A 26,280-nucleotide genomic window follows, 5' to 3' on the forward strand; every position below is an offset into this window, starting at 1 on the left:
CTGTGAAATACAGAAAATAGTTCCATAGAACTGTATTCACTGTATTTTTTCAAGATTCTGGCAGCTTCAAAGTATATCACAGTTTTTTTTTCTTTTCATGACTGGTCCTTTATATAGATTTATAGTGGCTTACTTTACTGTCAGGAGTATACAGAATATAACAACTTACTTTCAAAAATCAAATGAAAATCAAATAAAAATGATCTAATTTCTTTGGCAAGTTTACTGTTTAAATTAAAACATGTACGAAAACTTGTGTAATATTCTTTAGAATATTGTTAGATAAATTTCATCATTATTATTGTTTTAAGAAGCACATGCATTCTACTGTGCATTAGTAATATTTTTTGTTTATAATTATTTCAAGTTAGACAAAACTTTTATTATGGTGTGTTGTAATGAAGATCTTTGAGTTTTAATAACACAGAAATTATTATTATTATTATTGTTGTTTTTATTTCTTGAAGTACTGTGCAATAGTAATTTATTTATGTTATATTTCTTCAAGTTAAAGTGAACTTTTATTTTGACGGGTTGTCTTGAAGACCTTTGAGTTTCTGTGTGTTTCAGCGCGTGTGTGTGTAGTAGACGAAAATGCGGCACTCTTTTACAGACACACAGAACGTGCAGACTTCAGATTTAAGTCGCAGTCAGACACTAGTCTACATCGCAATTTGATTCATTGTGCAGCACTACTTTATCAGCACTAGATTTATTCATCTAAAAAAGGCCAAATACCACGACATTCCACTTTATACAGTAGCCAAGGTTCCATTTGTGATTCCATCCGTTTACTGCATCATGGAAATCAAAGGGCTCTACATGGTATTTGCCATGTTAAAGAGAACTAGTTGTGTGGGTTATTTATTATAGTGTTATAAAGTAATTCAGATTCAGATCGTTTTATTTAGTGCTATGTCAGCATTCAAGGCTATTTTCATGGGAAAAAATCAATTACAAAAATACAAATATCATATAAACACAATAAAAAGCAACCAAACAAAAACATATGATAAAATATCCAAAACTTTTTCAGGCATAATCTTACTAAATAAGTCCTCAAGTGAGGTAACTTCAAAAAAGAACATTCTACTTGTATTAAGTCCAGGACAATCTAATAAAATATGTTTAACAGATAGGGGAATCTTACAAAACATGCATAAAGTTGGGTCTTCACCTTTAAGCAAAAAAGCATGGGTCAAACTTGTATGACCCATACTGTTATAAAGTGATAACCATTAGCAAGAAGGGTATGCAGTTAATAGACATCCCCTCTCAATCCACTTTACATAGTACTCTTCGTGGCCGTTGAATAAAAGCAGCAATTGTTTCAGCTACGCACCGGTATGGGTGGGTAAAACATTTTTATTTTAAAAATACATACGGGATAAACTGGTATACTGCCCAGCACTTTCTTAGCAACATACTTCAGAATTGATTGAAATCCCACCCAATATTTGTGTGTTCTGTTTTTATGCTTGGAGAATAGCCATTATCTTAGCAATACGATAACACCTCTGGTATCAACTGGGTATTAGGCAAGTGTCTTCTGCGTTTATGGGAAGAGCACGTAAGTGCTACACACAAGTGAACGTTAACAGTATGCAGCCAGTAGACAGTTAGGCAGCTTACTAGCTTTTGGAACAGAGCTTAGGTGTTATAAACTGGACAACTGACTAATCTCTCTTAGTCTGCTAATACCTGCAGGCTTCTTTACTTGAACCTCTCTACAGCTCCTGTGCAGGCGAAATTCCCAGAATACTCCTCCCTTGTCTGCAGGAAGAGATCAGACATCCCACCTGCTGTTTTTTCCACTCATGCTGATTCACCAAGTACCCCTGCCCCAAATCTAACTCCAACTATTTAGCCAGTTGATCCACTTCCAAATCTCAACTAATCAGCTAAATCTGCGGTAGAGAGAGAGGGGTGAGGACCCATCCTAAGCCAGACGGTGGCCACTGTGGATGCTGACAAACTGGCTAGGGTCAACCAGACACATCAGAGAACATGGCAGTCATGGAGGGGGCATGCTGTTGCAAAGATTTACGTGGTCGTGCATGAATAAAACCCGAAACTAACTTTGATATGAGGCCTCCTGGATGGACCTACTGAGCCAGAACACTGCAGAGTCAGCAAGCCAGTGGTTACCCTCAACAGATTAATGTCTAGAGGCTAGAGTGAGGGCCGTAGTTTGTGTGCTTTGGCCTGCATTCTGGCACCACTGAAATTCAAGCATCACATTTGGACTTTTTGAGAACCCCCACAAAAGCCCCACAATCCTACACATGTGAGACAGGCAGCAACAGACAGGAAGTAGGAATCTAAAACAAGGACAACATATTGACAGCAAGTCAGGGGTAGGCGGCAGGGTGGGGACAGGGCTGGACATTATGAGAGGGGTCACAGCCTCTTTCTTTAGGCGAGTTCCCTTGTTCTTTTAGCTGAATAAAAGGGCTACTGTTGAAGCTCAACAGTATAGGGTACAGTGATAATCAGATGGTTCTAATTATAACCACTGATTTCATCCTGTCGAGCTAGGCCCACACACTACATCTAGCACAATTGCACACAAGGCTAAATACTACACTTTCAAAATAAACACATAAACAGATCATCTCAGATGTTCTCTTACCTTACACCACAACTATCTTTCAACAATATATACAAAGTAGGGACAAATTAACAAGTAGACACCAACACATATTTATTTGGAACCACATGGAACACATTATTAAAGCACAATTTTAGCCCAATCGGTTCTGAGGAAAATCTGTACCTTAATCCAAGAGAAAATGCCACCTACTATTAATCACCACAGTAGATAGAAGACAGGAAACCATGAAGACAGAGAGAAAGACTGGGATCCAGACACGACACCAGCTCAACGCATCCAGAATGGAGAGGAAATATTGAGCTTGTGGTCCTGAGACTTCTTAAGACCACATAAACATAGCCTTGGTATGGGCCTGATTCTTGGTATAGGATCTTGACAAGACTGCAATCAAATGACTGCAATATTTCCCACTATGCAAAGTTCCACAATATCCCAAATAAATGCTGCAAAAATCAAGTATTTCTTTCTCTATTGAAATTCATTAAAATGACAGTTTGGTTCTTGGACTTGTAGCTCTGGGTTTAGATATTGAGGTTTAGACTGTGTCAAATTACAATTTAAGACCCAGGAGAAAGCTTTTAGGATAAGATAACCCTAACAAATATTACTAAGGGGTCTTTACGTAAAAGGTTTACACAGGGTCTTAAGATGTCTAGTCTTGGTCTTGTGGGGTCTGGTACTCATCTGGATCTGGGTCTGGTGCTGCTCTCGGTCTGGGTCTTGGAGTGATCTTTAGGGTATATTCTGCTTGTCTTGAGATGTGTACATCTGAAGAAGGACCTTGCAGACCCAGTCTCTTAGACCCAAGACCTCGCCTACACAATGGCTCCTAAACATCTATGTGGTACCAGCATATCTCACAATGCAAAAAACAAACATCTCTAGTTACGCCAGCTATATTAAGTAAACATTATAATTACATCTTGTATTTTTGGATTAGAGTTATCCAAAAGGAGAAGAGGAACTGCAATGTGCACAGTAAAAGCAATCTCAACTACAGTTGAGTAGAAATTTTGGTGCACAAATGATGTACATTTGAGTGAGAATGTTGAGGGTGAAGGGTCGTTCTAGTCTGGAATCATGGTCGGCATTCGTTTTATGAGCAGTGGTGAAAATGTGGTTTTGTCGTTTAAGAATGACATGGAGGAAACAAAAGGTCATCGAGTTCAAACCAAGAAAGAGGCAATGTTCTGAGTCACTGCTTTGACTGCAACAGAGCAGAGCCATGGTGGGCGATGAGAACAGGTCGATGTGATTATAAAAAAGGGCCTGATCAAACAAACCTAGGGCAACAATAACATGTTGAATTTGACAACACCACACGCATTAATTCCGAAAAGACAACTAGTGTAAAGCATATGAAAAAATATGGTGCCAAGACAGCATGTCTTAAACTTTTAACAAATGTAGGCCTACTCTTGGCACACCAACAAGACATTAGAAAAAATTGTACAGCTAAAACACTGCTACACATAGTTTAATACTCAGTTTAACACTCTCTTACACTCAACATTTCATGTCAACAAACAGAAACTTGCATATCAACTCTTCAACTCTGGTTTATCCTTGTATGCTCTAAGGGGCATGAGAAACTTCCTCTGTCAAGCCCCAGCTGGAGCCAAGTTGGCCTCACCCGGCAGCCAGGAGCAGACACCTGTTTGTTTAGTCTGAATCAACACTGCCCGGCCTCTCAGAATCCTGTGTCCCCTTCACCTCCGAGCTATGGGCTTTCAAACGTCCAAATAAAACACCATATTCAGCAGCAGAATTCAATCAATATTACTGAAAATAACAGGTTTACACATTTGGTATGGAATGTCAAGCAGTGTTTTTCATCCCTTCGCTATAATTCCTGAATTCTTAATTAAATATTATCAAGACTGACAGAGGAAATCAATACTGCTTGAACACATTCACTTCCTGAATGATTCAGTCAAACAAAACTACAAGGAAATGGCATACAGACAGATACAACAAAAGGTTCTTCCTGGTCTACCTGTGCTTTGATTAGCACAGACGGTGTCTGGAAGCAAGTGAGAGGCTTCAATAGGATTATGGGATAAGGCAATTTAGCCAACGTTTCATTTATCACCTCTGGTTAATGTCAACGCCTGAAGTATGAAACGTAAGACAAATATTGGGTTATTTCTGTTGCCTTCAATGTTTTCCCATAGGAACTGCAGGAGCCACTGCAGCTTAATGTATATGTTCAGAACAGCATCCTACAATACCATTTCTGCAGTACTATACAGCAGGGATGTCCATTCCTGCACGTGGAGGACCACCTCCCTGCCCAGAAGTTTCTAGTAATCATCAAGGCCTTGATTAGCTGGTTACGGTGTGTTTAATTAATGTTGGAGCTAAACATCACTAGAAGGTCCATCAGGAGCAGGACTGAACACCCCTGCTATATGGCAAGTATGCTGCACAGTCCAGGTTTTGACTAATTTTCATGAAAAAAAACCAACTTAACTACATTTTTCCAAAATATTTAGCATATAACAGTGCACACATAGAAGAGTACACCATTTCTCAATGCAATGCGGTCAACCTTTTATTTCTGGTGTGATCATTTTTTTAAAATTTGATCTACAAAAGTTATAAAAACTTAACATAAAACCATTTTATTTAATGGCATACAATTTCACATGGCATTTTAAAAAAAGGAGTGGCCTGCATTCAATATAATAGTCTGTATAAAGTAAGCCAAGTGCTTCATTCCGAACATATCCAAGGGTTTTCATTTGAATGGCTACAACAGGCACAGAGAAGTAGCAGTTTAAATGTGCATGCCAGAGTCATGCCGGAGGAATGCATGAACAATCCACACTACAGGGCCTTGCGTTAATTTGCGGGAGCCAGCCGAAATGGCAGGGACGTCAGTCTCAAGGCTGTGGTAGTTGCCAGAGATGTACTGCATGCGTGTTGAGGGGTTGAGAGGGCCCTCTTTCCCCCGTGACATGAACAGGATGTTGCATGTGTTGCTCTCCTTGTGGAACGTGCCCTTGGGAAATTTGGATGGGCTTTGTAGTGCAAACAAGTCAAGCTTTTCTCCATTCGGAGAGAAAGGTACAACCCACAGAATATGACATAAAAGAAGAAATGACTATCTGACTTATGTAACCTTTTCCAATAAGATCTTCACTCCAGAGGCATCATGAAAAAAGCAAAGAGACTCTTTATTTTATAATAAAGTCTCATGGCACTAATGCGTTGCCATAGGGAAGCCTTGTATCTACCATTACAAATACTTGTGGCGGTGAGGCTAAAGTAACTCTAACCCCTATTTAAGAGGATATTTAGTCTTTGCAGAGCACACACCGCAACACAGAGCACAGATAGGCAGACATTGTGCCAAGAAAGCGAGTGCTGCAGGGTTTGATGTTGCTGTTTACCAAGCTCATGGTGGTCAGTTTTATCAAGCAAGCACAAAAATAAGGATTTAAAGGAACAGTAAGTTTTGCATCTAGAGGTTGCTTATTCAAAACGCTAAAGCAGTAGCTTGATGCCGTGAATGAGAGTGCGATAATGGGAGTTGTCGTCTTCACTTCCACAGTCAGTGGATTCCACAGCAATCCGACAGAACTCGAGCAGAAATGGATGAGCTAATGTATTAAAAGTTTTATTATTATATAACGTGGTATGAAGCAGGGCGGGGCCGAAAGCCATGGGAGCGGAATGAGGTCGGTGGAGCGAATGCTAATGAGTGACAACGGTGTGACACACTTGTCTCGAATCCCACGGAGGAGCTCTGGAGCTGTTATTATGCCGCATTTGGCCGTTACCACTCCTTTTGTTTTGTTGTTTATATTTATTTTACGGTTAAAGTTGTTTAACGTTTGTTGGTTCCCGCCTCCAGCTTCCCTTGAACTTTGACTTTCACTTAAATTCACATTATTTTATTTAAGTCAAATGAAATTGCTAAATTTCTGAAAGTAATTGCGAAAGTACTGAATTACTACTTAATTAGTATACTACTGACGAATTAAAATTGTGGGGTAACGCAGCGCTGTTTTACTTGGTCAAAATGATCACACATAAAAACTTGTTGAAAGTTAATTTATAACATTACTTACACATTGCAGTAAGTTAGATTGTTATTAGAATATCATATTAATAAAAACTGGATGACTTGTGCTGCTAAATGGCATAAAATTAATTTTAAAATATCTTGTATGGTGGAAAATTACTACAAATGAAGCTCTTTCTGATTATGCTATGTCTGCCACTTGACAAAATAGCGTTGTCTCTGAATCATGGTACAAACATTTCATTCGCAGTAACGTCATTGACAGGCGAAGCAATAAAATGGACCATTACACTGGTTAAAATTGAGGATTTCTCTCAAATTAAACATTGTTGGAAACATTTGGGATAATGTACACAAGTCAACAATATATAACATTGTTCTAGTGGTTTTTGGACATTTTAATCCAAAAATCTTACATAGTGTCTTTAAATAGATGGATTTACAGTACTAGAAACCGGACATGACTTCGTAAAAAAAACACTGAAATGCCCCGTTGCGATTTCAATTGCTAGTTGTTCTATCAACAAATTAACAAATTCTATTAATATAGAGACACCATGTTCAGAGCTCTACACTTATATTTTTGTGTTATAATATAATTAATTATAATGTTCCATGGGCAAAATCAAAAATTAAACAAACAAATATTTAAATTAAATTGGGTGTCACTAGCCCTAACGCACTATGATTTGTTGGATTTCTTTTTTTTTTTTTAAATCCACTTTTTGTAATGAACCTTTAGACAAATATTATGCAATATTATATAACAGTTTTATAATTCAAATTATAAAGTTGCACACTCCAGAATCACAGTAGACAGTTTTCGTACAGCCAAAGTCTCCATGCCAACGAACAAACTAAACCAGCTCAGGCATATCAGTGAGAGTGAGACAGGCCGCAAGCTAACACCACACTTCTGTGTAACCAGAGAACGAGACGTTCCCAAGAATTAGTGAAACACTGGCCAATTCAAAGGGAAAATATTATGGCTTCCAGCAAAGATTTCTAACAAACACAACAGCTGACACCGAGAGATAAGAGCAGAATGAATACAAAATGGGAGCATTTGAAAATGACAACACATTTAAGATTCTGTCAGAGGTTATGCACAGCCTCTCAGGTTTAGTTCAAACAAAAGATCATCGGCTTTGGCTTGTGTGCATGTGTGTGTGGACAGAATCAAGGGGGAGAAGAATTTCATGGAGTTTGAAGTTTAACTGGTAGATTGTTTTACGGCCCCCCTGCACGGGTCAGTGCAAGAGCGACTGGCCTCCCACTAAACACAAAGCCACTCCAAAGAGATGAGATGGAGATCAGGCAGTCAAAATGGTGAACAGACAACTGGAGGACTGTGGTCAAGTCGAGATGGTGAACCTTTTTCTGTGAAACTTGACAGATTTGCAAAGGGCTGCTGCAGGACTACCAATTTTAGGTAGTTTACAACACGTTAGGGTGTGATTGCAATATGCAATGCAAGAATGCTGCAAAAAAAGAATAAATATTGTTAACTTTATTATGGAGTTAACCAAAAAAAAGCCACCATTTGGTGGGTCTTTAAAGAATGGCAGCAAACAATGCCATTACATCACTGCGCATTCAACAAAAAACAACAGTGTTAACAGCTTAAGCAACTTACTTCATTTCATAAATAAGCCATTTATCCATAAGCGTTAAATACATAGAACTTTAATCTTAATTTTTAGATATGAATACACTTGCGACTATTTAGAACGCAAAACAATGCGTAAATAATAATACAAATATTCATGAATCATATAAAAACAAACAATTCTGGATCTCAATTATTACTAAAAATTGTGAAAAAGCAAGAAATCTAGACACAACAAATGACTGCTGAAGACTCCATTGTCTAAATCTGGCTAAAAAGAACAACAACAAAAACCTGGCTGAAATGTCAGAACTCAGCCAAATTTTTGTGGCACAAATATTAAAACTTAAAAAAACTGGGAGCAAAAAATAAGTATACCCTGTAAACTCTTGACATCCAAATAAAAAATATAAAGTAATCAATCAGTTATTAAAGGAAGCAGCAGTAAAACGTCCGAGCTGTTAGTATAACCCAAATGACGGTCCCTCCTGCAGCTTGAAGCAGAAGTCGAACTTTTCCATTCCCTGTAGAGGTTAGACTGGGTGACTGTTTAACCATCATCCATCTTTGAACAGTGAAAGCCAAAGCTCAAAGTAAGGGCATGCTTCCACCTCTCCAAGGGCAGCTCTCATTAGCTTGATATATAGTGGGCCTGAAAATCTCTTTCTGTCTGAACACATTCAACCATCTCAGCTAGCAACCGACTTTTCAACATCCTCGACTGTGACAGAGAGGAAAACTTTAAAAGGAATACCTTTACCATGGATTCAAGTAACTTATGATACAAATGCAATCACTGCTATACTCTATAACTTTCGTTAACATGATCAACTGAGATAGATACTGAGGAAGTAAACAACTAAAAAAAAACAGATGTACCATGGTGAGTTGAAACTGAAAGGTGGGGCCCTTGTGTAATGGAGAAAGGGCCTTTGTGTAGCAACTATCAGCCAATTAAAAGCCAACAATGTTTTTTACCAAATCCACGAGGTGAGCGTTTAGAGATAGGGCTTAGTACGCCATTGTTAGTAAACAGGCCTTCTCTGAGGGCACAATAACGCCAAAACAGCACCACCCACGACTCGCAAGGTCAATGAACTTCAATAATACGCAAGCCTCAACATGCAAAAACAGAACACACTGCACTTACAGTCTTAATTTAACAACCATTTATCATAATGAACTACAGATTGTACCATAATTTAATTTACTAAAATGCAGGCAGACAAAAACACTCAGTTGCGTGAGTTTAAAAAGTTCCGCAACTCTTGATGGCACGTGCCCAGTGGAGGAGTTGGGTCAATGTTGCATGCTTGTACACAGTCTGGCAACTTTTAAGGACAGAGCTGCAAACAATTATATCGAATTATACCACAGCATTCTTGTCTGGTGTTCGTGGCTTTTAAAGAGAGCATTCCACTGCTTCCTGCTAGTTTCTCACTGGTGTCTACATTAAGACGAGAAGGTTCCCTAGATAGACGGGTATGCTGTCAAGATCCCAGGGGAAAGCAAATGTGACATCTGCCGAAATAGCAAGATGGGATCTTAAAGGAATATGTTGACCTTTTCAATTACATTTAATGTTGACTAAAGCTTTTAAGCTTCAAAAAAGGATGTAAAAGTATCATAAAAGCAGTCTATTTGAGTTGTAAGCTATATTTCAAGTCTTCTTAACTGCGAAAAACACCAAAAATTCAGTCATTATTCAGTTCTAATCTTCCCCTCCACTAAGATGTTAAACGCTGCAACCAGACTGAGTCAGTGAACATGAGAAAATAATCAGTCCAATTAAAGAACCGATTGATTGAACATATTCAATTAAACAAAAATATGAATTCACAAATCAAAAAAAGTAATATTGAAATATAGTTCACTAGCCATATTAATCATTTTTATGATTATTTGATGGTTCTTTTGCACTGACCAGCTTTGTCTTTGTTTTTTTGAACTATACCTTAAATGTTACAAGAAAAACTGACATATTGAAAATATAAGGAATATAAAAACAAGGGAAACTATCCCGACTGTGTGCTGGTGGAAATTTCGATCTTAATGGTATGTTGGAAGATTATTTATTAGCAGCAGACACTGATTCTTCATCTTGCTGTAACCAGACAGACTCGGTTCAAGGCCACAGAGAGCTTCATTTGACAAACCTCTGACAGGATGATTTCACGAGGGGGATGTGACCCACAGAAGATTCCGGACAGGCTGTTAAAACGCAAAACTACGCCGTGCCTTCCGCTTCCGTGCCATACCCAAAGGAAGACAAAGCGCAGAGGTCTGCTTTATCAATCTAACCTGACTGAAGCATTGATTCAATGATCTATTCATTGGCTTCCCATACTGCTTATCATGCAAGTGTTTTCTGACCTAAGAACACTCAAATGGATTCACACATCCAGGGTCCGGCAAAACCAAGCCATTCTTGAAGTGAATGGGTCATATGAACTTTGGTGACATCCGGGTAATATTTATGCTGTAATAAGCTAAGCTAAGTCCACCAATGTCAATATTTGCCTTTTGATTATTGTGGAGGCACATTTACAAACATAATCTGCATTGTAATGTACAAGTGCACTTTCACATATAAACACATTTTAGTGAATCCTGTTGTCATAGACCTGCATGAAATGACCAGGGCCTTAGGCTATTTCACAAAGCATCCAAGCTTGGTGCCAAATTGGTTTCTACAAATCCATTTAGGATTACAATGCTTTTGGAAAATGAAGCCCTGATCAAAAAAGGTCAACATTCGAAGTGAAAAGTCAAAACCAAAATTACAGTAAAGCGGAAAGAAAAAGTGACATTTGCGCAATTTCAGATTCTGATTTCTACATTTTAGGGAAGTAATTCAGAAAAATGATTGTGTAAATGTTAAAGTGTTTTCACAATAGAGTATAACCCTTTTATAGTGCAAATACAGCCCAGAATCCTAAATTCTAATATGTAAATATCTAGATTACTGATCAAAGGACATGCATATTTATGCTTCCCAGAAGGAAGTGACCTGCTGCATTGTGAGTCAAGCTGACCATAAAACAAGCCTCATTAAAGGCAATTTTCAACACATATTCTGTAAGATAAAGAAGATAAAATCTTCTCAGAACGAAACCCACACCCAAAGACTAAATATAGTCATTTTACAGTAAGAATTCTCCAAGCGCTTGGTGCTGAGTACATTCCACTGAGCTGAGGACAATGTTGAAAATCTTGGAGAGATTAAGCAAGCGGATAAAAAAAAAAATGATAAAAATGTTCAATCTTTTCTTCATTAAAATACTTCAGACTCAAACATGGACATTTTGACTGATGACAATGAAACAAAGAAAAACAGCAACAAATGGCCACTCACTCAACGCTTGCTTCAAAGACAAAAAAGGCAATAAAAAAAACCTATAAAGACTGACATTTGTTTACAATCTCATTTCTTATTCGGAATCTTAACCTTGATGCTGGATTCAACATGAATAAGCAGCTAAAATGCCTTTTGTGCTATTAAACAATCCACAGCAAATATTGATAGTAAAAAAAGGAAAACCTAAGGCGTGGATTTGCGTATCACCATCATGATAACCATCAACGTTCCCAGTAGACGTTGCCATTTCAATTCGTGATAATCTGTCCAGTCACCGTAACCAACTGTATAAATGAGCCATAAAGTAGCAAGAATGGCAGAAAGAGGCTGAAAAGTGCTAGAGTCCTCACAGGAAACCGGCCAGACCCACATCACCATTAAAACTACAGATGTGTGCTCTTATAAAGAGGTGTATGTTTGCATGAGGAACACTAGGCCCAGCCTGCACAAGGAGGTTACCGACGGTCACATCCAGCCGCACAGCTGATGTCCCAGTTTCAATGTAGACACATAAGGTCTATTGTTCCAATGCATATATAGCTGGCTGACAACATCTAATATAGGGAATTGAGCATAGCTGAGAAGTTTCAATTTTAGAGGTGATTTCAAAACTTCAGAAAAAAGAAACAGCATTTGCAACCAGTTTCAATTCCATATTGTGACACATTTCTGGGCCAATCAAATTGCTCAAGACATACCGTTAAAAAAAAGTTGCTGCCTTAAACGTTTAAATTCAATCAACTTGGATGTTTAAGTCATTTCAACTTAAATTACATTAAAATGACTTAAACAAAAGTTGAATCTTGTATAACTTAAGTTGAAAACTGCTTAACTTATTTTGATGAGTTGAAGCAATGTAAAAACATATGTTGTCAGAACTTATTGATCATATAATAATTTGTATCGCCCAGTTTTTGACTGCAATGTGATAGCTTCAGTTAAAGTTTTCACTCACTAGCATCTTGACGTAATGGTTTAATTTTTAATTTATTGTTTGCTGTAAACGGAATTGCATTACTACTGTAAGTTAACTTTTGGCTAGGTTTTTGAAGGACTGCATTTAGAGCTGCACAATTAATCGTTAAAAGATCCACGTTCAAACACCCATGTTTTTTAAACCTGTCTATTAAACCTTTTACAAAATCATACCAGAACATTCAAATATGCATTGGCGCTGCCGCTGAGCCAGAGAGAGTCGTTGTCATGTAAAAGTGTGAAACAAGCAAACAAAGCTTCACAAATAGTCTTATCAACCACACAGAAGGCCTATTGTTATTATTTCTGTAACAAATATTCATATTATCACAGAAGAACTGGGATAAAAGTTTTTAGTTTGTATATAAACACTGATGTCTTGAATCACTCATTCAAACAAATTTGATTTTGAATAAAATAATACAATTATTGACTACAGGGGGACTTTATATTCTGTAAAGCTGCTTTGAAAATGTTTATTGTAAAAATCGCTCTACAAATAAATTTGAATTGACAATTACTAAATAGTTACTTGGCTATTGGTTAACTATTTTCCATCCAAGTATTTTCCAAACAAGATTTTTCTTTGGAATAATGTGCACTAAGGAATCATGCAAAAAAAAAAAGACTAGGAACATGCATTACTAAAATAAATAAGGTAAAATTGAGTTCAAGTTGACTTAACAATGACATTTGTGTGTGTGTGTGTGTGTCGGGTGCTAGCAAGTAACCCAATTCTGCAAAACTCAACGTGCACTGATAACCCCAGGCCAGATAAAAGATAAAAGACATGACGTCACACAGAAAGTGGAGAGCCAGGTCACTTGGCAGGTGTACGACAACAAAGAGAAGAGCCTCACTAATAGTCTTTGAAAGCACATACACACACGCAGTCTCAGAGGAAACACCGTGTGCTTCCTGCACATGTCAGGAATCCTCAATCTTTGGCTACAGCTGACAGACCAACTAGTTCTTCTGTGCTGAGAAATTACATAATGCCTTTACTGTAGTATAACAACAAGTCTCTTGTTTAGATTTTCTTGAGCACAGAGAACTGTGGCAAAAACGTTTCTGGAAGAGTTGCATCACAAGTGTCTTTCTAAAGCTACTTTTAAAATGCATTACTGTTTTGTTTTGTTGAACACTTAAAAATGCATTGCATTGCAAAATTTGGGGGCCAACAGGAGGCAAAACACTCCGAAAAATTTATGTGGTTTTTCCACAGCACTCCAAAAGAATCGGGCCAAGGAAGAAAACACTTTCCAAAAATTTAGTGTTTCACTCAAACTACTAAAACCTCTTCAGCTGACTGCTAAAACCAATCAATCAAACTTCATCTAGCTGACGCTGTTCTTCATTGTTCGAAGCGAGAACAACATGCTGTACATGCGATGAAACAGTAAAAAGCAGCTTTTGCTCTAGCAAACAAAATATCTGACATTTCTGGGCAAGCAACGGATGTTCATTGGAACTGTCTTGTTGTTTGAAAGCTACTCCAAACCAGTTGAGTCTGAGAAGCTGGACTTTCCTCAAGTATGTGCTGAATCAGAGAACACTGTTTCTGTCTGCCTGGCCACTTTAATGAAAAAGCAGGAGGCCCGGGAGACTTGTATGATGTCTGTTCACTGATGGAAACATTAAAAAAATCCTGAGAATTAACCAAAAGATAAGCAGGTCGACTACATTGGGAAAGTCTGGACTTTTATTACATTATTCATATATTGATTCCACATCAGCACAATCCTTCACACATCTGGAAAACATTGAAACCTACAGCCCCCATTGAGAGAATTAGCCTTCCTGGGATCTGTGCGTAACCATGAATCTCTCTGATTACTAAAAGGTGACAAATGGAACTCTCTTACGCCTGCTTCTCCAAATACATTTCGGAGAAACCGCACTGTGTCTTAGGGTGTGTTCACATTTCTCTTGGTTCTTTTGGTCCGGACCAAAAAAACGAAGAAGATACATTTAGTCCTGGTTCGCTTTGCATTCACACTATCATTTTTTAACACCGAACCTAAAGATACAAAACAAAAAACGGCTTTTATGACGGAACTTCGAAACTTGTCAAAGATCAAAAACAATGCTGTGTTCTGGGCTAAATGCGCTCGCAAAATGCGTATGATGATATATGATGGAGCTGACAACTCGTGAAGAGCTTATATATCCCTCCGTCACACACACAAATGCAGATCTGCTGCGAGGAGTCGCGGTTCTGATGCCTATATCGAACTGTGATGGGCAACATCGCGACTATGACGAGAAAATGCTTGAGCAGTCTGTCCTTATTTTAGGTCGCATCTTGTGACATCATGTCCTGTTTTTGGTTTGTTTACATGTCTTTGGTCCATGTTGCGCTGATATTTCAGTCGAACCGCACCAGAGTTTGTTTGAAAGTGGACAGAGACCCATCTTTTCAGAGGTTCAGTCCACTTTTTTAAGTGCGCACCAGGGTTCGGATGGCAGCGTTCACACTTATTCAGATTCTAACCGATCACAATTGGGTTTGTCTTAATTGAACCAAACCTGCCAAGTATGAAGTTGTGAACACACCCAGCTTATTCCCTTTATTTGTTTTATTTTCCCTCATCATAGCTTAAAAGGTTTTTGCCTTGCTTTAAAGGAGTGTTCTATAGGTTAAATTAATACAAATTGTCATAAACCTGACAGATTGGATATAAATTTAGTGTGATTCTATTACACTAATCTCATGCCACTGCCAACATGTATTAAGTTTAAGTTTTGTGGCTATGTATTTTAATACATAGTATTTTGTGGCTATGTATTTTAATACCACCTTGATCCAGTGCCCTGCTATTGTATGTGACTTAAAAACCAAAAAAGAAATGTGTGGTGGTCATAATCATAATTATTATTAAGAATTTAGATACACTACTATTCAAAATTTGGGGTAAGATTTTATTTTCAAGTAATTCATACTTTTATTCAGCAAGGGTGTATTAAATTGATTAATTTTTTTTAAATCTTACCAAACCCAAATTTTTGAACGGTAGTGTATAGCATAAGAAGCTGCTGCAACAACAACATACAATCTAAGTGTGGGTATTGTATGTAATTTCATATGACATCCAATACTGACTGGCCTGCTGACTGTAGAGCAAAGTACAGTGAGAGCAAGAGGCTCTTCAAATATTCAGTTTTGAATATGCAGAATCTGAAAGGGAATAGAAATTAACTTTAAAACAAACCCACCCTGCACATACCAACAAAAAAGACGAACAAAATTTGAACCATCAAGCCTTTTTTGGTCAATGATGACCAACACAGATTAGATTATGAATGTTACTGCGGCACAATCTTTCCTAAATGATCAATCCCCCAGGAATTCTACCAAAGAAGCTAAAACTGCATTCTCTGTAATGGGATACAGATGAACCCTGTTGGATTTCTTCTGGCAGTGGATTCATCTCCATAATCATTTGCGGACACTTTCACTGTTTGACAACTATGTCTTGATAAAGCACAAGCTCGAAATTTGGAGGAACAAAACACTTTTTTTTAATGGCATTAAGTTTTTACGTGTGGTTCGTTAAGGTGGCAAATACTTTGAAAGTACTGAGGAAATTTTTAAAAATCTGCAAGGTTATTCGATTTTTGATCTGGCTTGATTTCCACAAGCAATTCCAAAAGGAGCAAAAGTGCAACATACTGAAAAATGTAAATCAGCTGTTCTCAGCTGGTAAAACATATAATAGTCTGCAACTATAATGGTACAGTTAGGATAGCAAAATTCATTGTCATGTATTTCACATTAACATTAAAAATGTCAAATGTTTTTTGTTAACTTTTGAGCAATAATCTATGTTGGTACTTACAAGATCTGAAGTAAAACCAGTTTAGAACCACTGCTTTAAATGAATAATAGATGAAGGCCAGGAATAACAGACGAACCAATACAAAACACACCCTGGGAATTCCAAAGCTTCTAGACACAAGAACAACAATCTGAGGACTGTGGAGTCAAAAATATGTATACATTTATATTTATAAATGTATTAAAATATATATATTTCTAATAAAATGCAATGGACAATCTTATGGTTACTAACAGTGTTTACTACTCTGCTTTTGTCTTTGATTAAGTAATTTAAGGCTACAGTTTCCTTAAACTCAGGAAGGATAATACATTAACAACTAATGACAGTCAAGTGCCATCATCTGATGAGATCAATTTACATACAGATGACTGTGCATGCAGATATCTTCACAAATATGTTGCATGCTTCGAGTATGACTCCTTTGAAGATGAAAGACTCGGGTTAAATGTTAACACCATTTATATCAGACTGCAGAAAGATTAGAATATGAGCACAGAGTTCTGGTCTACGGTCTATTGATATAAATATGTCATATTGCTCAGGTGAGTTCAGATCAACATCAAAGGCATGATCATTATTCCAAAAGACACCTGTCAGCCAATAGTTCAATGGTTTTGTTTTAACTTGTGTGTTTAATCTAATTATAAAATCTTTCAAGATCAGAACTGAGGCCAAATAAAGTAAATGACCAACATGAAAAGTAGACAAAAAAAAAGCTAAAACAAAAGTTCACATAAATGACTGCAATAAAATATTAAAAAATCTATATAAATTTAAACCAATAATAATAAAGTCATTGCAATAAAATAAATAAAAGTCCCTTCTGGAAAGCTGATAGTCGTGTTTTGGAACATGATAGTTTTGGTCCAAAACCACCAGTTACCAGCTGGTCATGCCATCTTAAGTTAGTCAAGATCATTTTGGTTGGTGGTAGAGCAGATAATGACTGCATTTACATGGAGAACAATACTATGATTGTTAAATATAAAGTATTATATAGAATAGATATTGTGACGAAATATTGAAATATTGCGACCATTCACACAAGATAAACCAATAAAATAGAAATACAAATAATACAGAACTATTCCAAATTTGCTTTTAATGTAAAGTACTTTAACAAAAATCAATACAGCGACAAGTCAAAGCATCTTCGTTTATTAGAAATTATACTACAAATACAAAATACTGAAAAAATATGAAGCATCTACACGTTTTTCGAAATAAAAAACATCGTCTTAATCAGAAAAGTATGTTTATTTAAATATGACAAGCGTGGTCCAGTTAAAGCTCCCATGTTCCACACAGTTATAAGATGGACCTACCAGCAGGGGTTAACATCTTGTTGCAGATAATAAGTTATTATGAGTAAAATAAAACATAATTTACACTCAAAGCAGAAATCCTCAACAACAGTACACAATGACTTTACAGCAGTCCTGGTAGAAAAACCAAGGCTATCTTACCTCGAACGCTGCAGTGCTCAAAGCGTGCTTCCCTCGTTCACTCTCATTCCCTTTAAACGCTCACAAAACACCATCCAACATCGTCTTCCACGAGTCTTTGGCTAGTTACCGCAAACACACCGAGATGTCCTTCTATTCCACTAGTTGTGCAATGAACGCGGCGAGACAAACTACCTTATTACAATGTTGCGCTTCAGCGTTTGACTGGAGTACAAAAAACGTTCTAAAATGTTTCGCAACAAACCGCTTGATACAACGTTGCAACTTTTATTCTACGCTGTGAATTTGACGAATGTAAAAAGTCTCAGAATGTAGAGACACAAATCACTTGTTACACTGTTGCAACTTCTATTCTTCTAGTCCGCACGCCTCATAGGGCGGGACCAACAGTTAGTGGGAGCTATGAGGTGTCTCTACAAACCCGAGCCCTGCCTGGCGCGTGCTTCACTGTGGATTCATTCAAAGAGCTTCAAGAGAATATTTGGTCAAACTCATTTATCTGTCCTGAAGTAGGTTACCGTGCACGGATACTAATATTGTGGTGTATTCATTTTACATTGCTATAGTTAAAGTCATGACTGTAGTGTTTAGGGTCCAATGTTATTTAAAGGTTTTTTTATTTATGTATTTCATATTTATAACCGATGACTGTCTAAGAAGCCATGTTGCTGAACGCCAATGCTATTTTTGTTCTATGTTTCAAATGAAAATTCAATGCCAAATAACAAGTTATAAAATGAGTGTGGGTGACCTCTTGTGTCCAGTTCAAATATTACAACTGTGATCTATCTATCTATCTATCTATCTATCTATCTATCTATCTATCTATCTATCTATCTATCTATCTATCTATCTATCTATCTATCTATCTATCTATCTATCTATCTATCTATCTATATCTCTGTCTGTCTGTCTATCTGTCTGTCTGTCTAAATTATTTGTCTGTATATCCTGAATTAAGATAAGACTAGATAAACTTTCTGTATACCAAACCATGTAATGCCAATTTGTGTGTTCTTTTAGTTATGTAGTTCCAATAATTCCCCTCTTTATTTGCGCACTTATTTCCTCTCCTTCCTCACAGTGCTGCAGCCGAGATGAAAGATGGAGAAAAGACCCAAGAGTCTTCTCTGGTTTCACTGCTACCACGTGTCTGCTGTCTATCAAGGACTGTGGTGCTTTCTTTGGCTCTTAAATGAATCGAGACTCCTTTCAAATTTCCAATTCAAATGAGCTTTATTGGCATGACAAGTTATACACTGTAAAGCATTTAGTAGGACAGTCTATGTACTTTGAGTTGGCAGGAATTGATGTACTTTGCTTCTAGTGAAATGCAGTCTCTTTTTTCACCAAGTACATATTGAGCTTGTGCATTAATCTGTATAGTACAACAATATGTATACTGTTTTTGTGTTGTTTCATTCTAATTAGCTTGGTAGTTTTCTTTTTGCGCATTAATTATTTGGTTGGGCCGTATTCTGTGGATGAGGGTGTCAGGGTCCTGAGGCTGATTATTTTTTAGTCGTGTTTAGTCTGTTTGTGGAGCCTCAGGACCAGCTGAATTTTGAAAGGCATTAAAATGATAAGAGTTGTGGTCACACAACATTTGATGGCTCTTTTCTCAATGTGGATTAATATAGGGTTTTGGGCCTAATTCTGCCCTGCATGTGTAACTGTCATAGGCCAGTAAGAGCTGTGCGTGTAAACCTCACTCCCCTGATCTCAAGAGGCGCGCTAGCATCATACATTAGAGGCTAAGGTCTTTAGCGTCCTTGTTAGCGCGCCTGCCTCCCACGCAGGAGACTCTGGTTCAAATCCTGCTCAGATCAGGATGAGTAGGACTGGTTACACATGGATTATTAGGTGAATTTCAACCCAAGGTACAGTATGTGTAGTTTGTGGCATGGTCAATTTTGGTCACAGCAAGGGTGAAATTGTATTTCTCACCTTTTTTTTCTCTTACTCTCTGTATCTCTCTCTCTCTCTCTCTTTCTCTCTCTCTCTCTCTCTCTCTCTCTCTCTCTCTCTCTCTCTCTCTCTCTCTCACTCTCTGTGTATCACTCTGTATCTCTCTCTCTCTCTCTCTCTCTCTCTCTCTCTCTCACTCTCTCTCTCACTCTCTCTCTCTCTCTCTCTCTCTCTCTCTCTCTCTCTCTCTCTCTCTCTCTCTCTCTCCCTGAGGTCTGTCTTGGGTTAAATAAATAAGAGAACACGAGGAACGCTGGCTCCGGTTCCTGTCATGCTGGGCTGCTCCAGAACACACTGATCTCAGACACTCGCTGCCCAGCAGAGACTCACAATATGACATGTTTGTGAACTTCTGGTAAAAAATGCTTTAAAAAAATGTCTATATATTTTTGTATCATTTGTATAATGTATTATAATGTATGATTATATTATTTCGGGTAACTGAAACCGAGACTACTATATTAATATTACTGTAAAATTGTTTTGTATATATAGGCCTGGTTTCACAGACAGGGCTTAGATTAAGCCAGGATTAGGCCTATATAGTTCAATTAGGGCATTTAAGTAGCTTTTATAAATGTGCCTTAGAAAAAAAACCTTACGAGTGTGTATCTTGAGACAAAACAATGGCTCTGACATATTTTAAGATACTGTCTATCAGTGCTTTAAGTTAAAACAGCTCAAACATGCATTTTAGTCTGGGACTAGGCTTAAGCCTTGTCTGTGAAACCGGGGAATTGCCTAATGACTTTTTTTTTTCTTAGCTGGTAATATAGGCTTACAAGTAAAACTATAAAATAGTTTCAACACAAATGCATATTTCATGTCCACATATTAATTTATTTGGTGAGTAGCCATGTAAAATGTATTGGTGAATTTTACATTTTCATTGATAGAAAACATTGCTGTGCAACATTACCAAATAATTAGGGAAATTAAAGAACAAATGATTCTTCCCCAAAAGCGATTCTTTCGATATGGTTATAATGAAATAAGTTGCTACATTTAGCAGAAAATGTGTATAAAATTCTCAACTTGTTTTTATGCGTCTCAGAATTATGCTGACGCAGGCTAAGCTGTAACGTTAAAAAGGATGCAAAAACGTATAAATTATTCAGAGTCGTTCTCAATTCTTCTAGTTTGCATGGCTTTGAACACTGTTCTTCAGATATTTCGCAGATCTCATTATTTTGGATTCATTATTTTAATAAGGTTTGGGAGATTTGTCCCAAATGTACTGTAGGCCTAAAATAATAATAATTATGCACCCCTGTAGTGTTATATCTGACCTGTAGAGGACGCTATTGATCTCAGAATGATGGACAGTTTTACTATACAAAACTTTCCAGCCCATGCATCTCCCACCCCAATCAGTTTTTTTTGTTAGAAAATGATTAGATTATTGCTTTATGTAATATACGCTTATAATAATAATAAATGTATTTTATTGATTTAATTACTTTTTTTTTTTCTTTTTTTTTTGTCTTTCCAAAGCAACATAGCACCATGGTACTTTTTTTGTAAATATGGAAATCCTGATGTAACAGTTTTTTTAACTATGTAAATTTTAAAGTGTTTATGCAAAAATACAGCTAAATAGGCTTTTTCTCTAAAGACACAGAAATACTGAAACATGTTTATTCATTTATTTCGCAAGCATTTAGTTCATTTGAAACACAAAAGTGTGCAAACAGACTACGAAAGAGCATCACAATCTCCATCTCTCGTTGCGTGCTCTCATTTTATATGACAAGTGCCAGGCAAAGCTTGTGTACTGTCACGTCAATATTGCTGAATTATTTAGCTGTTAGTGGCAGCCTATGCCTTCACCATTCAGAAAACATTTTACTCAGGCAAGTGTGATTTACCCTTTAAATGATCATTTAAAACATCTGTCTCCAGAACTGCTGCTGCAATGACGATGACAGACGATCAATCTGATCCCCAGGGGGAATCATTTGCACATGCACTTATGTGTCTATAAAATGTTAATATGTACATGTAGGCTATTTGTCTGTTATTTAGTGTGTTTTTACACCATGAGTAAAGCAAAAGTAACCGGGTTTGGGTTATTAATGTTGTAAGGGAGGGTCCTTGGATCTGTATGTGTGTATCATTGCAGGGGCTGACAAGATGTATGTGCACTGCTGTAAGCATGGGGAAAGGCCTCTGTCTGATTAGCATTCAGTCCTTGCACAGACTGCATCAAGGAACTCTCACTCTCTCCCTCCTCTTTCTGCATCATTCTCTTGAACCAGAACCCCTCAATACAAAACAAAAGGAACACCTTGTGTGATAAAGATATCAGCATATCAGCAACAGGTAAAAAAAATAATTAAGGTTTCTTTTTCTTTCTTTTTTTTTTTTTTTTTACATTTTATTAGTTGCCAGAGCAAATTATTAGAGCAAAGAGATTCAAATAACTAAAGGAAAACAAACTGTGCATGAAGGAATTGAGGATGTTTATCTGTGGAATATTTCAACTATATTTATTAAAGAATCATTTATTTTGCATCCTGGTGCTTTGGTCTTTATGGGGTGAACGCACCTGTAGCATGACTTCAGAGATAGATTGTTGAAGTGCATATTTTAAAGTGTAATTTATTCCTGTGTGGCAAAGCTGAATTTTCAGCATCATTACTCAGAAATCCTTCAGAAATCCTTTTAATCTGCTGATTTGCTGCTCAAAAAACATTTCTTATTATTATCAATGTTGAAAACAGTTATATTGTTTAAAAATTATTCACACAATAAGCGTAAAAAATTCACATCTATTTTATACTGAAATCTTATGCATTTTAAATACACTTTCATTTCTCCTCAGGCATAATTTTTGAAGCCATATATGGATTTCACGAAATTAATAATAGAAAATAATTCTCATTATTAATCTCTCTTTGATTTAAAGGTGCAGTAAGCGATTTCTTAAAAAAATGCTGTTGAAAGTGGATCAGACCGAGCACCAAAACACACTTGTAGCCAATCAGCAGGAGGGGGCGTGTCCACTCATGATGGGGGAGGAGAGAGAGTGAGCAAGAGAGATTTGAAGGAAGAGTGTAGAAAGAGAGATGGCTGAGAGACATTACAAAAGAGAAAAGGTCAGAGGAATATCACTGGAAAAAGAATGTTTTTGATCAGGCAAGAGGTTTAGCACCCGCATTAGTAGTAGAGACCTAAGCGAGAAGGCCTAAAAACAGACGTCGTGGTTGCGTTGTTTCTGCTCCATATGTAAGTAACATTGGTTTTACTATATTTCGCGGAACCAAGATATGCTGTTGTAATCTTAGCTATAGTAACAGGACAGTTTTGTGTGTCTGGAGCTGGTGTGCTGCTGGCAACTATTAAAGCGTAACTCTTGCCAAAATGCAACCTAGGGTCTTTTTGTTAATCTACCCGAGGCAAAATTTCTTTAAAAGCATAATTAAAATGGAAATGCCACTTTTAAGATTGACCGTATTTTCGTTTTCGGTCAAATTGCCTTTTGAATGGGAGTGCTAGGGGCACGACTGTGATAGCATCAAAATCGCTATTTTTAAAACACTAAGAAGGCTCGACACAACATGAAACTTTGCTCCAAGTATCACCAGGGGCTCTACACATGAACTCGAGCATTGAGAACATTGTTTGTGTACAAAGAGTTTACTAAAAAGAAAGATTTGGAACAACTCTTGTTGTTTCCGTCTGCCGGCATTTTGTCAGTCAAAAATAGTCGATCTCTGAATGCGAATAAACTGACTCTGAATTTTAGTATTGTTTCTTATACGAGGATCCTTTTTCAAATACAAGGTCAATATTGATTTTTACTAACGACAAAACAACAAATTATCAGTGACTTTATATGGAACTAAGCTTTAGGAGCTTTCAATCTTTACTCTCCTCCCTGTTACGTTGCATTCGGAGATCGACTATTTTTGACTGACAAAATGCCGGCGGACGGAAACAACAACAGCTACAGTGAGTTGTTCAAAATCTTTCTTTTTAGTAAATACTGTGTACACAAACAATGTTCTCAATGCTCGAGTTCATGTGTAGAGCCCCTGGTGATACTTGGAGCAAAGTTTCATGTTGTGTCGAGCCTTCTTAGTGTTTTAAAAATAGCGATTTTGATGCTATCATAGAAGTGCCCCAAGCACTCCCATTCAAAAGGCAATTTGACCGAAAACGAAAATACGGTCAAACTTAAAAGTGGCGTTTCCATTCTAATTATGCTTTTAAACGAAAGTTTGCCTCGGGTAGATTAACAAAAAGACCCTAGGTTGCATTTTGGCGAGAGTTACGCTTTAACAAACTCTTGCTAGTACGCTTGTGTACTGTATGTTCATTTTTTGTTCTTTCTTGTTCGTCCGTCATCTTCACTAAGTTTTTCACAAGTAATTTTTTCTCTTCGCTTCCGCAATGTGTTCTTGCATTTTGGGAGTGGAGCAATAAAGGGAGCAATTTGTTTCGGTTGATTTTAAATATCAACAGTGTTTCTCAGAAAGCGCTTACTGCACCTTTAAAATGTCTGTATAACTACTTGTGTTTGGTAATGTATTGCACTGACATTGTTTTTTGCCTCTGTGTCAGATGTATCATTGTATAAGGCCATTGGAAGGCAAATTAAAGAAGACTATTCAAGTCTGATTAATGAGCCGGTGTGATGTGTGTGACCTCCAAAGTCACTCCAGACGTCGGCCAGGTAAGCCCGGATCTGTTCCATACATCATGAACATCTTTCCATTCTGAGTCACAGTCACTCAGAAAGGCAATCGCTCAAAGAGATGAGCTTGACCTTTTTGCTGGGGTCTCCAACTGAGACACTAAATGTAGAAAAGATACAAGACTTGAGAGTTTTCTAAATGTCATACCTCTCATTAGTTGAATTTACCAGACTTGAGCAGGTTAATTTCACAAAGCGATGTCTATAATTACCAAGACTGATGTTTTGAGCTACTCACTAGTGGATGTGAACAAAAAAGCACATAGCCCTGCAGAATCCATTAGCTACAACAATGCACAACTAATAGAGTTTTAGACAAAGCACTTGTGCCCATGAGATATGGTAAACATAATGACTCTATTGTGAATAAGAGGCATGTGGGTGTGTAGAGGGATGTTGTTTTGATTATAAGAAGCATTCATGGAAATAGATTTTAAGTGCCCCCTTTTTTGGATATAATCTTTCATGCAGTTTGTGAATGTAAAAGGTCTACAAAGTTTCAAAGATCAAAGTGCACAACAAATAAAGTTGTCACCTAAAAGACAGAATCAATTCTGAATTGCCTGAAACGAGTCGTCAGTAATTCCAGTCTTACTTTCTGCTCGAACCTATATAGGTTTGTAACAAATGCGCATAAACCTATATGGTCTTCATTGGCTGCCCTCGAAAGACCCTTAAACACTGCAGTTGTAGCCGAGGCTTGGAAGAGTTTGTTGGGAGATTTGTTGTTGACATTTCGAGAAGATGCCGTTTTCTATGCGGCGAATGCAAATCCACTTTCAAAGGATGAGGATTCGGGCCCAAGTTGATTTGGTTAAAACCGACGCCATTGTTACTGTTCATATCACTGTGCACGAGTGCTGAGGAAGCCTCCGGAGCTGAAATTCAGATATGGTAATGAGCGTTTCATTTCCAACAGGCACTGAAAGCGGTAGACCAATCACAACAGACTAGGCCATCTGACCAATCGGAGCAGAGTAGGCTCTTAGAAACGAGGTATGGAAACTTGTTTCCGCCACAGAATAAAAAATAAATGAGGTAATTGCGACTTTTTATCTCACAATTCTGACTTTTTCTCATGCAATTGCAAGTTTACATCTCGAAATTCTGACTTTTTATCTCAGAATTGTGCGATATAAAGTCAACCCAATTGCAATTGTATCACGCAATTTTGACTTTATAATATGCAATTGCGAGTTTATATCTCACAATTCTGACTTTATAACGTGTAATTGCGAGTTTATATCTCACAATTCTGAGGAAAAAAGTCGCAATTATCTTTTAAAATGTTTTATTCTGTGGCATAAAGAGGGGTTTAGAGAGAACGAATCCTTTATTTAAATGTTTCAGGCATTGTGAGAAAAGAGATCATTCTGCAATGTATATTATTAGAATATTTAAGTGTTTTTTTGACCTTGGATACATGTAAGCCTATTGTAGGAGATATTCAAAACAAAATTAGGAACCTTTAAAATAGCATAATAGCAAGAAAGCAGAGTGTGAAGTATTTTATCTCTCGATGGTGTAAGCACACTCAAGTATATGATAATTGGGCATCCAGAGCGACATGGTTATCTGCTGCTTGCTTCAAGAGAGCAAAGGCGGCCGAGACATCAACCTCTGTGGTTTGTTTATTCAGCAGCCCTGCCTCTATTCAGATGAATAGATAATCCACCCCCACATGCAGACCGGGTGCACCTGGCATCTCTGTGGGTTGCC

The 26,280-nt window shown here is 37.3% G+C and overlaps 1 protein-coding gene across 5 annotated transcripts in view; it reads right to left on the reverse strand.

Moving 5' to 3' along the window:
* The window catches only part of LOC311070977 (A-kinase anchoring protein 13), a 90,506-nt gene extending 72,238 nt beyond the window's left edge, over nt 1–18,268 (reverse strand). For all 5 annotated transcript variants that reach the window (XM_084095184.1, XM_084095187.1, XM_084095186.1 and 2 more), the window contains exon 1: nt 17,895–18,268. The gene's annotated coding sequence lies outside the window, so the exon portion shown is untranslated. The remainder of the gene's footprint in view (nt 1–17,894) is intronic.
* Nucleotides 18,269–26,280: the final 8,012 nt, after the last annotated feature.

This window comes from Abramis brama, assembly GCF_963993115.1.
Source record: "Abramis brama genome assembly, chromosome: 20".
NCBI classification, from domain to species: Eukaryota; Metazoa; Chordata; class Actinopteri; order Cypriniformes; family Leuciscidae; genus Abramis; species Abramis brama.